The 16,268-nt window shown below is 43.6% G+C and overlaps 1 long non-coding RNA gene across 2 annotated transcripts in view; it reads left to right on the top strand.

Moving 5' to 3' along the window:
- Positions 1-16,268, top strand: part of LOC109883412 (uncharacterized) — a 25,415-nt gene extending 9,147 nt beyond the window's left edge. For both annotated transcript variants that reach the window (XR_004205295.1, XR_002254167.2), the window contains exon 4: positions 16,124-16,268. This is a non-coding gene — a long non-coding RNA (uncharacterized LOC109883412). The remainder of the gene's footprint in view (positions 1-16,123) is intronic.

Here is a 16,268-nt window from a genome sequence, read left to right as displayed (position 1 = left end):
TGTAGGGGTGGGTATACAGAAGATGGCCTATTTGGTAAAATACCAAGTCCATATTATGGCAAGAACAGCTCAAATAAGCAAAGAGAAATGACAGTCCATCATTACTTTGAGACATGAAGGCCAGTCAATGCGGAAAATTTCAAGAACTTTGAAAACCTTATACTTCTTTGACCCAGTAACCAAAACAGTGTTAAACAAATCAAAATATATTTTATATTTGAGATTCTTCAAAGTTCCCTTTGCCTTCATGACAGCTTTGCACACTCTTGGCATTCTCTCAACCAAAAATCTCAAATTTGGACTAATCAGACCGAAGGACAGATTTCCACTGGTCTAATGTCCATTGCTCGTGGCCCAAGCAAGTCTCTTCTTCTTATTGGTGTCCTTTAGTAGTGGTTTCTTTGCAGCAATTTGACCACGAAGACCTGATTCACGCAGTCTCCTCTGAAAAGTTGATGTTGAGATGTGTCTGTTACTTGAACTCTGAAGCATTTATTTGGGCTGCTATCTGAGGTGCAGTTAACTCTAATGAACTGATCCTCTGCAACAGAGGTAACTCTGGGTCTTCCTTTCCTGTGGCGGTCCTCATGAGAGCCAGTTTTATCATAGTGCTTGATGGATTTTGCGACTGCACTTGAAGAAACTTTCAAAGTAGCAAAAAAAAATTAAACTGCAATTCCAATTACCTAAAAGGCTTTTTTTTAATGTTCATTGGGGTATCACCTATACCACATATTTGATGTGTCACAGCTACATCTCAAAATTTGTTGATGTTTTTTTTTACAAAACTTCCTGCCTTACGCTGAATAAAATGCTAAAATCTATGAAAATATCGTTCACTTCATCCTTTGAGATTTGTTTTTGTCTCTCTGAGTCAACAAAACAAAGTTGTATTAAAATACAATAAAATACTGGTGTTCTACTGTATGACAATATTTGTTACCCTGAATGACATATCACTACGGCCCACAAATATTGGTTAAATCTGATTTCTTCAGCAATAACAATGATGATCCTATGAACTATTATTAGTAGCAGCAATTGTATTTTTCTTTTAGCAAATATTTTTTCTTCGGCTCTGTAATGTAAAATGGCCGCAGTCGTAAAAACGGTCTGTATGACAGCGAGATTGTCCCATCCACCTCTGAATTGTACTCTGCATGGAGTTATTTTAGAGATTTCATGAGCATGTGCCTCTGAACCACCTTTTGCGTGACAGTGTCTTTCTTCCCTGAGAGAAGGTGACTATTTTCATCTCTACTGAGAAATGCAATGACCTGTGTTTTCCTCACTAAAAACATTTTCTTTTTCCCTCGTATTTTTCACTTGGATTGCATGCCCTTTCGTAATTTGTTGCTTTTCAGTTGTGATTATTTTAGTTGCATTTCCAATTGGAGAATTTTCTTGTAACGTTTTGATACCCTTTTCACTTTTTCTGGAGTGGAAGAAGAAAGTGGTTGCTCCAGTGTTTCAGATTGAGGCTCAAGGGATTGCTCTAATTTTTGGAGTCAAGGACCCAGATGGTTGCTCCAGCTCTGGAGGTGCAGGTTCATGTTGTACTTGTAGTCCTTTAATAGTTTTCAAGCCCTGCCACCTCTGACGAGCGTGTAGTAGGATTCAATCTTAATCCTGTGTTGGCACTTTGCTTGTTTGATGGTTCGTCTGAGGGCATACCGGGATTTCTTATAAGCGTCCGGATTAGTGTTTCACTCCTTGAAAGCGGCAGCTCTAGCCTTTAGCTCTATGAGTATGTTGCCTGTAATCCATGGCTTCTGGTTGGGATATGTACGTACGGTCACGTGGGGACGACGTCATCAATGCACTTATTGATGAAACCGATGACTGAGGTGGTATACTCCGCAATGCCATTTGATGAACCCCGGAACATATTCCAGTCTGTGCTAGAAAAACAGTATAGGGTGTAATCATGAGTCCAACAGTTGCAAATGACAGTTTGTATTGGACAAATGCAGGTATGTTTATCTCCTTTCATTTTGCTTCCATTTTAAGAAAAGTTTTTCAACAGAATCGACAGAAGAAATACACCCATGATCACGCGCAAACACAGTTCACTTTCATAGCAGCCACATACCACATACAAACAGCATCATCACTTTTCTCGCTGTAAAGACCTTTCCAAGCCAAACCTCATGTCATAACCTCTACACACAGCCTACATCGTTGTCACCAAATTAGTTGACATCATAGTCAACATAGCTACTAGAACTAACGGGCAAGTAAACCCGCTATAATCATGCAGTACAGTGCCCCAGTGGTACAAAAAAAATACAATACCAAAAGCTTACCTTGACTTGGAGGCGTTCCAGTGTTGGGTAGCCATAGCCTGCTAGCTAGCATAGCACTCCTCTCTGTTTGAGGCGGGTGTTTGAGTAGGCTAAACTAGCTAGCTAGCGGCATTCGCTAGCTAAGTAAGTGAAGGGGGAAAAACTAACTATAGCTCTCTCTCTCTCTCTTCCTACACTTGCTACTCCTTCAGCTATTGTCTCTTTCTTGGAGTCAAATACTCACCACATTTTATGCAGTGCTAGCTAGCTGTAGCTTATGGTTTCAGTTCTAGATTCTTTCTATGATCCTTTGATTAGGTGGGAAAGATGTTGTTTCATGCACCAAGAGCTCTGATAGGTTGGAGGATGTCCTCTGGAAGTTGTCATAATTACTATGTAAGTCTATGGAAGGGGGTGAGAACCATGAGCCTCATAGGTTTTGTATTGAAGTCAATGTACCCAGAGGAGGATGGAAGCAAGATGTCCTCCGGCTACACCAACAGAGTGCTGTTGAGGTTGCTGTAGACCTTTAGTGCCAAAGTGGGTATTTAAATCAATTATTTGGTGAAGTGAATATATTTAGTATAGTTTTATCTAAAAAGGATATGTTTTTCTGTTTCACTATTTAGATTTTTCTGAAATTCACTGAGTATGGCCCCTTCCTCCTATGAGGAGCCTCCACTGGTACAGCCTTACCTGTTGTAAAAATGCCTAGCTAGAGCCGTTTGGAGCGTTCGGCTGTGAATGCCTTCACCCGCTAATACTTAATGTGATATAATTGGTTCTGACTCGCTATAGACTGTCCGGAAAGAACAGTACAGATGCTTCTTAGTCCAGGACTTATTTTCATCACCACCACACACTATAGTATACTACTATAGTCTATGCCGCTCTGACATTGCGCGACCATAAATGTATATATTCTTAATTCCATTCCTTACTTAGATTTGTATGTTTTGGGTATATGTTGGGACATTTTTAGATATTACTGCACTGTTGGCGCTAGAAACACAAGCATTTCGCTACACCGCAATAACATCTGCTAAACACGTGGATATGACCAATACAATTTGATTTAGTATTCAAACACACACACACAGAAATCTTTCAGGTAAGAACAAATAGATGCAATAGGAATATCTACACAGGAATGAATGGATTTTCAAATAACAGCATACACATTTACAGCAGTATATGTATAAGCATCTCGCTCGAGAGAGAACTAATTACTTACAGGCAATATTTTGTATCCCTCTCTCTCAGGACTGGTGGATATCTTATCTGATCTGATATGTCTGGTGCCACAGTCATAAATCTTATTGCGCATGCGCTAAACATCTAGAATCTCTCGCCATGGTTTAAGAGTAGCACAAACCATGAAAACACAGAGGTAAAGTGCGTATAAAGTATTCTCACTAATGTTCAGTCCCTGGACAATAAAGTAGACGAGCTCAGGGGCGGATCTCCTTCCAGATAGACATCAGGGACTGAAACATACTCTGTTTCACGGAGTCATGGCTCTCTCCATACAGCCAGCTGGGTTCTCAGTACATCGCACAGACAGGAATAAAGAACTCTCCAGGAAGAAGAATGGCAGAGGGTGTATGTTTCATGATTAACTACTCACGGTGTGATTGTGATAACATAAACAGGAACTCAAGTCCTTTTGTTCACCCGACCTAGAATACTTCACAATCAAATGCCAACCGTATTATCTCCCATGAGAATTCTCTTCGGTTATAGTCACAGCTGTGTATATTCCTCCTCAAGCCGATACCACGACAGCCATCAAGGAATTACGCTGGACTTTGTGCAAACTGGAAACCACATATCCTGAGGCCGCATTTTATTGTAGCAAATTTGAGAAAAAACGCTACCGAAGTTCTATCAACACATTGCCTGTAGTATTCAGCTTCAAAAACTCTGGGCCATTGTTACTCCCCCTTCCGGGATGGCTACAAGGCCCTCCTTTCGGCAAATCAGACTACGACTCCATTCTACTCCTTCCATCCTATAGGCAGAAACTCAAACAAAAAGTACCCATGCTAAGGTCTATTCAATACTGGTGTGACCAATTGGAATTCATGCTAAAAGATTGTTTTGATCACGCGGACTGGGATATGTTCCGGATATGTTCTGGGTTGCCTCTGAGAATAACATTGACGTATACACGGGCACGGTGACTGAGTTGATCAGGAAGTGTATAGGGGATGTTGTTCCCACTGTTACTATTACAACCTACCCAAACCGCAAACCATAGATAGATGGCATCATTTGTGCAAAACTGAAAGTGCAAACCACCACAATTAACCATGGCAAGGTGACTGGGAATATGGTTGAATACCAACAGTGTAGTTATTCCCTCTGTAAGTCAATCAAACAAGCCAATGTCAGTACAGAGATAAAGTGGAGTGACAGTATAACGGCTCAGACACGAGACAGGCAGGGTTTACAGATAATCACAGATTACAAAGGGAAAACCAGCCACGTCGCGGACACCGACATCTTGCTCTCGGGCAAGCTAAATACCTTCGCCCGCTTTGAGGTTAACACAGTGCCACCGACACGGCCCGCTCCCAAGGACTGTGGGCTCTTGTTCTCTGTGGCCGACTTGAGTAAGACATTTAAGCGTGTTAACTCTCGCAAGGCTGCCAGCACAGACGGCATCCCTAGCCGCGTCCTCAGAGCATACGCAGACCAGCTGGCTGGAGTGTTTACAGACATATTCAATCTCTCCCTATCCCAGTCTGCTGTCCCCACTTCCTTCAAGATATCCACCATTGTTCCTGTACCCAAGAAAGCAAAGGTAACTAAATGGCTATCGCCCCGTAGCACTCACTTCTGTCATCATGAAGTGCTTTGAGAGGCGAGTTAAGGATCATATCGCCTCCACCGACACCCACTTCAATTTGCATATCGCCCCAATATATCCGCAGACGATGCCATCGCACTGCACACTGCCCTATCCCATCTGGACAAGAGGAATACCTATGTAAGAATGCTGTTCATTGACCACAGCTCAGCCTTCCACACAACTGTACCCTCCAAACTCATCATTAAGCTTGAGGCCCTGGGTCTGAACCTCACCATGTGCAACTGGGTCCTGGACTTCCAGACAAGCTGCCCCCAGGTGGTGAAGGTAGGAAACAATACCTCCACTACGCTGATCCTCAACATTGGGGCCCCACAAGGGTGCGTGCTCAGCCCCCTCCTGTACTCCCTGTTCACCCATGACTGCGTGGCCACGTTTGCAGATGACACAACAATAGTAGACCTGATTACCAACAATGACAAGACAGCCTACAGGGAGGAGGTGAGGTCCCTGGTGGTGGCAGGAAAATAACCTCTCCCTCAACGTCAACAAAATGAAGGAGCTGACCACGTACTTCAGGAGACAGCAGAAGGAGCACTCCCCTATCCACATTGATATTAACACATACTCAAATCAAATCAAATTTTATTTGTCACATACACATGGTTAGCAGATGTTAATGCGAGTGTAGCGAAATGCTTGTGGAGGAAACTCCACCGTTTCCTCCAGTAAACACTCATCACACAGACAACTTGCATCTTTATCTGCCGAAAACGATAGCCACTCTGACCTGGAGTGGGAGGGGTCAGTGTCCAAATGTGCATTCGTGCATTCTGATTGGTGGAAACCAGGAAGATGTAGACAGCTGAGAAGGGGAGAAATCACACTTACACCAGGTTGCCATGACCTCGGTTTTCAGTGAAATTGGTCTGCTTTGAAAATTTGTCACAGGCGATTCTAGTGGGTTGCTGGTTTTTCGGCTACTTCTAAAGTGCACCACGGCCGCCATTGCGTATATATTTTCACTGTGATCTGCTGCTGCTAACAATCAGGCAGTAAGCAGGCTGTTACTGAGTGAGGGCAATTTTTTGCTCAGTAATGTAATCAGATTATTTTCAGTTACTTTTGGATTACGTCATCCGTAAAACACATGTTTGAGCCACGAAGTAGAGCCACATTATAACACATCACATTTATTTTTACAACATGCACAGTGTAATGACACATTTCGTCCACTAAGTACTTTTTAAAAGTTTAAGCAAAACATTATTATTACCAATTTAACAACATTTATTGCAGGATGTTTGAGCCACTAAGCAAAGCCACATTAGAACACATCACAAAACATTGTGACAAAAATGTATTTAGGCCCTGTATACATTGCCTCTAACATGTGTCTTTCGTCCTGATCTTGTCCATTTACACCTATATGATCTGATCACAGTCAGATCACAATGCATCTTTTAATAATGTACACCTGTCTAAAAATGGTGGCTTAAACACAATGTGCAGGACAAAGGATACATGTTAAAACTAGGTAGAAGTAAGGGTTTAAGTATCACCGCAACATGGATCCCACGGGACACCAGTACAAAATAGTATGAAAATGTATGCATTCACTACTGTAAATCGCTCTGGATAAGGGCGTCTTCCTAATGGCTAAAATGAGAAATAGAAATATGAAGAAAAGTTTAAGCTAAAAAAGTTCAGCTAGGTGCAATAAACCCACATATCTGACATGGCATTACAGTAGGCCTATTCTGAGTCTAGCCTACTCAAATGTTTGAAGGCAGAAATTGCTGGTGTATCACAGCAAATCAAATTGTATTTGTCACATGCATCAAATACAACCGGTGTAGACCTTACAATGAAATGCTTATTTACTAGCCCTAAACCAACAATGCAGTTAAGAAAATACCCATTCCCCCTCAAAAAAAGATAAGAATAACAAATTAAAGAGCAGAAATAAATAACAATAGTGGGGCTATATACAGGGGGTGCCAGTACAGAGTCGAAGTGTGGGGGCACTGGTGTCGAGGTAATATGTACATGCATGTAGAGTTATTAAAGTGACTATGCATAGATAATAACAGAGAGTAGCAGCAACGTAGAGGGGGGGGCAATGCAAATAGTCTGGGTAGCCATTTAGATGTTCAGTAGTCTTATGGCTTGGGGGTAGAAGCTGTTAAGAAGCCTCTTGGATGTAGACTTGGCGCTCCGGTATCGCTTGCTGTGCGGTAGCAGAGAGAACAGTCTATGACTAGGGTGGCTGGAGTCTTTGACCATTTTTAGGGCCTTCCTCTGACACCGCCTGGTATAGAGGTCCAGTGATGTACTGGGCCGTACATACTACCTTCTGAAGTGCCTTGCGGTTGGAGGCCAAGCAGTTGCCATACCAGGCAGTGATGCAAGCAGTCAGGATGCTCTCGATGGTGCAGGTGTAGAACCTTTTGAGGATCTGAGGACCCATGCCAAATCTTTTCTGTCTCCTGAGGAGGAATAGGTTTTGTCGTGCTCTCTTCATGACTGTCTTGGTGTGCTTGGACCATGTTAGTTTGTTGGTGATGTGGACGCCAAGGAACTTGAAGCTCTCTACCTGCTCCACTTGAAAGCTTCAAGTTGAGACTTCCTTAGATATAGTGCACCGGCTGTTGTCCTCGGTCCTCCTTTTCCAGTAGTGCACAATCAATTCCTTTGTCTTGATCAGGTTGAGGGAGAGGTTGTTGTCCTTGCACCACATGGTCAGGTTTCTGACCTCCCTATAGGCTGTCTCATCGTTGTCGGCACTGATGTGCCATCAACAAACTTAATGATGGTGTTGGAGTCATGCCTGGCCGTGCAGTCATGAGTGAACAGGGAGTACTGGAGGGGACTGAGCACGCACCCCTGAGGGGCCCCGTGTTGAGGATCAGTGTGGCAGATGTGTTGTTACCTACCCTTACCACCTGGGGGTGGAGCCAGTTGCAGAGGGAAGTGTTTAGTCCCACTTACTGAGTGACTGATGTGGTGTCCTCAATGCCATCGGAAGAATTCCGGAACATGTTCCCGTCTGTGCTACAGACTCAGACATGAGTGAAAAACAATCACGTAGGTTAGCATCTGCTTCATCTGACCACTTGTTTTTAGAGACCGAGTCACTGGTGCTTCCTGCTTTAATTTTTGGTTGTAAACAGGAATCAGGAGGATAGACTTATGGTCAGATTTGCCAAATGGAGGGCGAGGGAGAGCTTTGTATGCGTCTCTGTGTGTGTAGTAAAGGTGGTCTAGAGTTATTTTTCTTCCTCTGGTTGCACATTTAACATGCTGATAGAAATTAGATAAAACTGATTTAAGTTTCCCTGCATTAAAGCCCCCGGGCCACTAGGAGCTCCACCTCTGGATGAGCGTATTCCTGTTTGCTTAGAGCAGTATACAGGTCATTGAGTGTTGTTTTAGTGCCAGCATTGGTATGTAGACAGCTACGAAAAATACAGATAAACTCTCTGAGGTATATAGTGTGGTATACAGCTTATCATGAGATACTCTACCTCAGGCGAGCAAAACCTTGAGACTTCCTTAGATATCGTGCACCAGCTGTTGTTTACAAATATGCATAGGCTCCCGCCCTGTGTCCTACCAGAGGCTGCTGTTCTATCCTGCCGATAGTGTATAACCTGCCAGCTGTATGTTATTAATGTTGTCGTTCAGCCACGACTCAGGGAAACATAAGATAACAGTTATTATAACGTTTTTTAAACGTTTTTTTTTGTTTTTAATTTTACCCCTTTTCTCCCCAATTGTTTAGGGATATCCTTGTCTCATCGTGCACTAGCGACTCCTGTGGCGGGCCGGGCGCAGTGCACGCTAACCAGGTCGCCAGGTGCACGGTTTTCCTCCGACACATTGGTGCAGCCGGCTTCCGGGTTGGATGCGTGCTGTGTTAAAAAGCAGTCCGGCTTGGTTGGGTTATGTATCGGAGGACGCATAACTTTCAACCTTCGTCTCTCCCGAGCCCGTACGGGAGTTGTAGCGATGAGACAAGACAGTAACTACTAAACAATTGGATACCACGAAATTGGGGAGAAAACGGGGTAAAATTTTTAAAAATAAAATTACTAATTTAAAAAAGAAACAAAAGTTACCTGTAAACTTTGCCAAAACATTTCAAAATACTTTTGTAATACTACTTTTGGTATTTTTAAACGTTAATCAAATTGAAGACGGGTCTATCTGTTTTCAATAGAGGATGAGAGGAAACTAATGCTACTTTTCAAGTCTTGGCCAACTCTCAACAGCGTTACCCTTTTCCAGGATGGCCGTACTTCTTCATTGCACAAAGGAATAACCTCAACCAAATTCCAAAGACTGTTGACATCCAGTGGAAGCGGTAGGAACTGCAAACAAGTGCCTAAGATATATCGTCTCCCCATGAGAACTCATTGAACAGACAGCAACTTCAAAATAAATCATTCTGAATGGTTAGTCCTCGGGGTTTTAATAATATGCATATCTTATATTCTTGGCATGAGTAGCAGGAAGTTGAAATTGGGCATGCTATTTATCCAAAAGTGAGAATGCTGCCCCTTATACCTTAAGAAGTTAATCATTATGACACACCCCTCACTACTGTCAATGGTTACACTAATTGCACTGTGTGTCTACATAACCTGGTTCAAGTATTCATGACATTACCCTGAGGAAGGCACAGTGATGCCGAAACGTTGTTAAATACCCATTTAATTGCTGGGAGATGCACATGGAGTGTGTGACTGAGGCGAGGTCACCGCATGTGTGGGAGGTGGAACTAAAGGGTTAACTAAGGCGTATTGAGCAGGGCTAGATGCTCTACAGTGAAATAAGGCAATAGTTACTAACCAAAACAGCAATGGACAAGGCATATTGACATTAGGGAGAGGCATGCGTAGCCGAGTGATCATAGGGGTCCAGTGAGTGGCTCAGGCAGCCCGGAGACGAGGCGATTCAGGCAGCTAGCGGGCCGGGGCTAGCATGCTAGCAGAAGGGCCTTAGAGGGACGTCGCGACGGAAGAAGTCTGTTGTAGCCCCCTCGTGCTGTTACATCGGCATACCAGTCGTCGTGGATCAGCAGGGCTCCGTGTGGTAAAAGGGTCCAGGCCAATTGGCAAAATAGGTATAGTGGCCAAAGAACTTGTCTGATGGGCCTCTTAAGCTAACAGTCCGATATGCTCTAGACAGCTAGCGGGCCACGGCTAGCAGGCTAGCAGATGGGCATTCAGGAGACATCGCGACGGAGAAGCCAGTTGAAAAACCCCCTCGGGCGAATTATGTCAGTAGTCCAGTCGTGATGGGTCGGCGGGGATCCAGGCCAATATGCAAAATAGGTATTGTAGCCCAATGAGTGGCTGATGGACCTCTTCAGCTAGCCGGGAGATGGGCTTAGCAAAGGCTAGTTGGTTCTTGCTTCGGGACAGAGACGTTGGCCAGGAGTGGTTTACCAGGCACCCGCATGTTTTGGAACATATCCTGCCGAGTGTCTCAAGTAGCTGACACCATGATACTGAATAGATGGGAGGCCATCAAAAAATCCCTGCTCTTCAGTAACAATGAAGAGAGACAGGAGGAAAATGAGGATCCACTCCACAAGATCCGACCACTGGTCACTCATCTAACCTCAAAACTGACATCAATCCCAATGGGTGAGAAGCTGGCTGTTGATGAGCGGATGGCCCCATTCAAGGGAAGAAATAGATTGAAGCAATACCTGCCATCAAAACCAAAGAAATGGGGCTACAAGATACTCATCTTGGCTGGCTCTGATGGTGTCCCGCACAACTTAGAAAACTACACAGGGAGAGTTGTACAACCCCCTGAGCTAACAGATGTGGGAGCAAGTGGCAACGTTGTACTCCCTGGCCCAGCCTATACCCAAGCAAGAGAACTACAACCTCTTCTTCAACAACTGGTTTATGAGTGTCCCTCTTGTGTTCACTCTGGTTCAGCAGGGAATTCACTGCACTGGTACTGTTCGTGGCAACAGACTACCAGGCGTCAACTTCATGTACGATGCTGAGCTGAAGAGAGCAGCACGTGGATCTTTTCAACAGAAGATGGCCATGGTTGAAGAAACCACCTTCCACATTGTGAAGTGGTACGATAACCGCTCAGTGACCCTTCTGAGTGATTACACTGGAGCCCACCCAGTCAGGTTGACAGGTGGAATCGCAAGCGAAATTTGATCACCAAAGTGCCCTGCCCTGCTGTATATGGGTGGGGTGGATCTGCTTGACTTACTGATTGCACTGTACCGGAACAAAATCAGATCAAAGAAGTGGCACCACCGGCTGTTGTTCCACTTCCTGGATAGGATCATTGTGACCACCTGGCTGCTCTACCGAAGAGATTGTGAAGGCACTGGCATGATAAAGAAGGAACAAATGCTTACCTTCAAGTCATACATCGCTGAAGGCCTATGCAAAAGTGGAAAGAGTCTGGAGCGCAAGAAAGATCGCCCCAGTTCCACAATTGCTGGTATGAGGAGAAGAGGAGAAAAGGGCCCGCTGCTCCAATGCCAGTCCCTGATGTGCGCCTGGATGCCACAGCCCACTGGATGATTATGGCGGAAGCAAAGAGGAGTTGCAAGGTACCAGGGTGCACAGGTACACATAGGTGGTGACATATCAGTCGCGCAAAATGCTGTGATATTGATCAACCAATGGTGTGCGAGATACCACCCACAGACTTTTGATTGACACCCCCTCATCATATTGGAGGAAATAAATTAATCAGTATATAAATTAAGAAAATCAACTACATACAGATTAAATTAAATACATACAGATATGTAGAGAATTTATTCATTGTAGTCAGTATTTGTTTATTTCCTTGCTCATCTATTTAATTATGTGGGGAAACATTTTATCTATTTATATGTGCATTTATTTACTCAATTCTAATTACGGTAGGTTTGGTCCTTTAGGTAAAAGTTACTTAGAACATATGCTGAGTAATTCTCATTCTGGGCCAGACAATCGATTTTTATGTTTTAAATAGTTTCTTTGGACAGACCTTATTTGTAGTATCAAATGTAGGGCCTCCTGTCATTTCAAACAAACAACAATTTATAAAGGGTTTATAGAGCATTCACATAGTCTTCATAAGCACTACATATGCTACGTCTTTCACAAATCATGTATAAGGCCTAAGCAAAGTCATATGAATGATATAAAATGTCCTTCTGGTGATTTGACAAATATGACAGTGGCACATGCCTTTTTGTGACCCTTTTATACCATAAACAATTGCCTATGAATGATTTCTGAAGCCTCTATATAGGCCTAATTTTAAATAGTTTGATTTTATTCTTTGTAAATTACTTTGTCATAGCGAGCAAGGACAACTAACACCATCGATCATAGTTAACGAGTTTTAATGTTATTCCGCCATTGCCACACATATACCACAGGTGTCATAAAAGAGTGTGGTAAACCATCACTCAGAACCCCATCAATACATCTTCCTTTTTTTAATATATATTATTTTTTATACAAATGTACACATTTCATCAACAAGCAATGTCAATTCACAAATATCAATTCATCTCTGTTTTCAAATAGTCAATCATGAACATATCAAAACAAAACACAACAACTCAATGAGTCAGTGTTTGGTCCATTAAACATCACCACTAAATATTCAATCTTTTCTGGAGGCCTGCTGGCCCTCTCAGACCTGCGCAGGGTTTGAGGCACTGTGTCCAAAGCTTCTGTCCCAGTACCTTCTGTCACATCCCCACTTGTTCTCGTTTCTTTTTCCTGTGTGTCCAGTGGCAGTATGCTGGTGTCCTCAAACCTCTCCTGTGTTCTCAAAAGATTTTGTCTACTGCGCCGATACACAGCCCCATCTTCTGCCCTGACTGTATATGACCGAGGTGCAACCTCCAATACCATAGCCTTTCTATCCCATGAATCTGGACCCCGAATTCGAACCACATCCTGAGCTGCAACGATAACAACACTCTAGCAGTTTTGTCATAGCATAAAGGGCAGTCATTCATGTAGAAACTAGGCAACCTGGAACGCAACTTGCGTCCCATTTTGAAGACTTCAGCAGGTGACCGGCCAGATTCCAAGGGCGCTGCTCTTTAAGACAAAGCCAAGTATGGATCAGTCCCACTGTGTGCTGCCTTTTTTAAAGTCTCTCTTCATGATTTAAACACCCTTTTCAGCCTTTCCATTACTTTTAGGATATAGCAGACTACAGGTTATATGTCTGAACTCATAATGCTCTGCAAACACCTTAAACCTAGGTGCAATATCAGGTGCATTATCAGAAACCACCACTAGGGGAATCCCATGCAAAAAGTGCAAAATGACAGTCTTTGCTGTTGTGCTGGACAAGAGTGGAATTTCAGGGTACTTTGACAAGTAGTCGATAGTCAACAAACAGTCCTTACCATTGCAGTGAAACAAGTCGACTCCAACCTTCTCCCAGGCTGTGGTGGGTACCTCTCCCATAACCATGGGCTCATTGGGCTGTCGATAATTAAATTTAAGGCATGTCACAATTTCCCAACATTTGCTCAATGTCATAATTTATATTTGGCCAGTAAAGGGACTCTCTCTAGCGTCTCCCTACGCATTGAAGTAGGTATCACCATTCTGTTATTCTTCAACAGCACACCATTGACCCCTGACAGCTCTGCGCATAGTGGGAAGTATTGCTTACAAGAGCCTTTTTGCCAGCCATTTTCCAGATTATGGATTACCTTGCAAAGAATGGGATCTGTTGTGATCGCTCAGCTATTCTCCTTAGTTGCTGCTCAGAAACAGGAAGTGACTCTATGACCATATCCACATGCAAGGCAACCTCCTCCATAGACTCCTCCTTCGCAGCATCAGTCAAAGAACGGGTTCGTAAGCCACAGGCTTCCACACACCTTGATGCTCCTGAAGCAGCACTGCTCCAAAGCCATCTTTAGAGGCGTCCGTGGACACCTTAGTAGGCCTGTCAGGTTAAAAAAAAGTTAGTACTGCCTCTTCAGCCAAAATGTTCTTTATATTGTTCCACTCTCATGTTCTCTGTTCTACAATAACTATATCTTGTCCTGGAGGAGTGTCCTTAAATTCACTGTTTTAGCTGACAGATTTGGTACAAACTTCCCCAAATAATTGACCAATACCCAAAACACGCTGAATGCCTTTCCTATGTGTGGGATTAGCCATCTCCTTCATCGCTTTGACCTTTGCATGATCAGGCTGCACACCCTTTGTGCTTTCCTTCACACAGAACTGACATTTAGCCCGATGTAGCTTCAAACCATGCTTCTGCAGAGTCTTTTCCAACCGTTCATTGTGTTCCTGAATAGTGGACCCCCAGACCCCAAAATCATCCACATACACTCCCTCTAACCCCTCAATGACACTATCCATGGCCTTGTGAATTCAGGGGCAGAAATTATGCCAAAAGGTGACCTCTTAAAGGAATGTCTTCCAAAGGGGTTATTGACTGTACAAGGCTTGGTGCTGCATCCAACCTCATCTGCCAGAATCCATTTGAAGCATCCAAACTGGAGAAATAATATGCGCCAGCCATTTCCCACAATATCCCTTCCCTCTTAGGAATCTGAACAGTCTCCCTTTTGATACATTTATTAAGGTCCTTGGGGTCCATACAGACTCTCAGATCTCCATTCCTTTTCCGAACACACAACATTGAATTGACCCAGTCTGTCGGCTCCTCTGTTTTCACGAGCACATCGAGTTTCACCATTCTTACCAACTCCTTCTTTAGATCCTTCAGTAGTGGCACCGGTACTCTGCGTGGTGCATGAAACACTGACTTGGCTATTCTCTGTGAGGGTAATAGAGTGAATGAGAGGCTCCGAATCCTGTGAACACATCAGAATATCTTTGGGCAATCTCCTCACCATTTTGATTACTTGTCACCCGTTGAACCCTGTGCAGCCAGTCAGTCATTAATGGTGTACACTCTCTTAGCCAGTCCCAACGACCCACATGCTTTATCCCCCAAAAGAGAATCATGCTCCTCTGGTACAATCACAAACATAAGTGTGTGGCTTCTTGTTTCCCCTTTACAGTTAGCCGACACAAACCTTTAGTCTCAGTTGCTTGGCCATTTGTGCTTTAACTCATGAAAATCCCTCATATTCATTAGGTTGGCTTTAGCTCCTGTATCAAGCTTTAAGGTCAAAGTTGTACCATTGACCACTAGTGGTACAACCCAGTGGTCACTAGCTACAGTATGGACCTGTGATGGTTCTTGCCCGTCCTCCATGCAATCCACAGTGTACACAAACAAATCAGTTTGTTCATTCTCCTCCATTTCAATGATGTGAACATTTTGTCTCCAATACTTGCCCTCTGCAAAACACATTTTTCCAAAATGATTTTTTCCCTTGCACTTGTAGCAAAATTTCCCAAACCAGTACACTTCCTGGTCTGGTGCCACACCTGATACAATCATGTTGCTTGTGAATCCTTTGATGAAAGTCATATTGCTTGGGGCTCCTTTGCTCATAGCACCCCCTTGTGTCCTTCTCTACAAAATCCACTGCTGCTCTTTCCACCTCCATATCAGTACTTGCTGGTGTGGAGCTAAATATGCCTAATATGCCGTTATCCCAGCTCATTCGCCTGACATATTTTTACTGCAGTGTCCAAATGTAACTCCCTTTCCCCGCAGCCATCTTTCTCTAACTCTGGAGTCATTTATACCAAACACAATCTGATCTCGAAGCATAGGTCATTTTCAAATCAGTAAGAAAGACGTCGAACTTTTCACCTTGCTGTTGAATACGACAGCAAAACACAGACCGTTCATATGTCTCGTTCTTCTTAGGTGAACAATATGCATCAAACTGATCCAGTACCTCCGCAAACTCATCTTTATCGTCCTCATTTGCCGTACCACGCCATATCAGGGACCTTTTTACACACAAAGTGAAGATTCACCTTTTTAGTTTGGCTTGTAATTAGTCTGGCTAGCTTTTGTCTTTCTTTTTAACATCTTTGTCACTCCCGTGTTTGTGCTTGTCTCCACCCCTCTACAGCTGTCGCCCATCTTCCCCGTTATCCATTCTACCTGCCTTGACCCTAAGCCTGCCTGCCGTTCTGTACCTTTTGACTCTGATCTGGATTGCTGACCTCTGCCTGCCCTGAGCCTGCCTGCCGTTCTGTACCTTTTGACTCTGATCT

This window comes from Oncorhynchus kisutch, linkage group LG24 (assembly GCF_002021735.2).
Source record: "Oncorhynchus kisutch isolate 150728-3 linkage group LG24, Okis_V2, whole genome shotgun sequence".
Lineage (NCBI taxonomy): Eukaryota > Metazoa > Chordata > Actinopteri > Salmoniformes > Salmonidae > Oncorhynchus > Oncorhynchus kisutch.
This window is presented reverse-complemented; position numbering and strand designations above follow the sequence as displayed.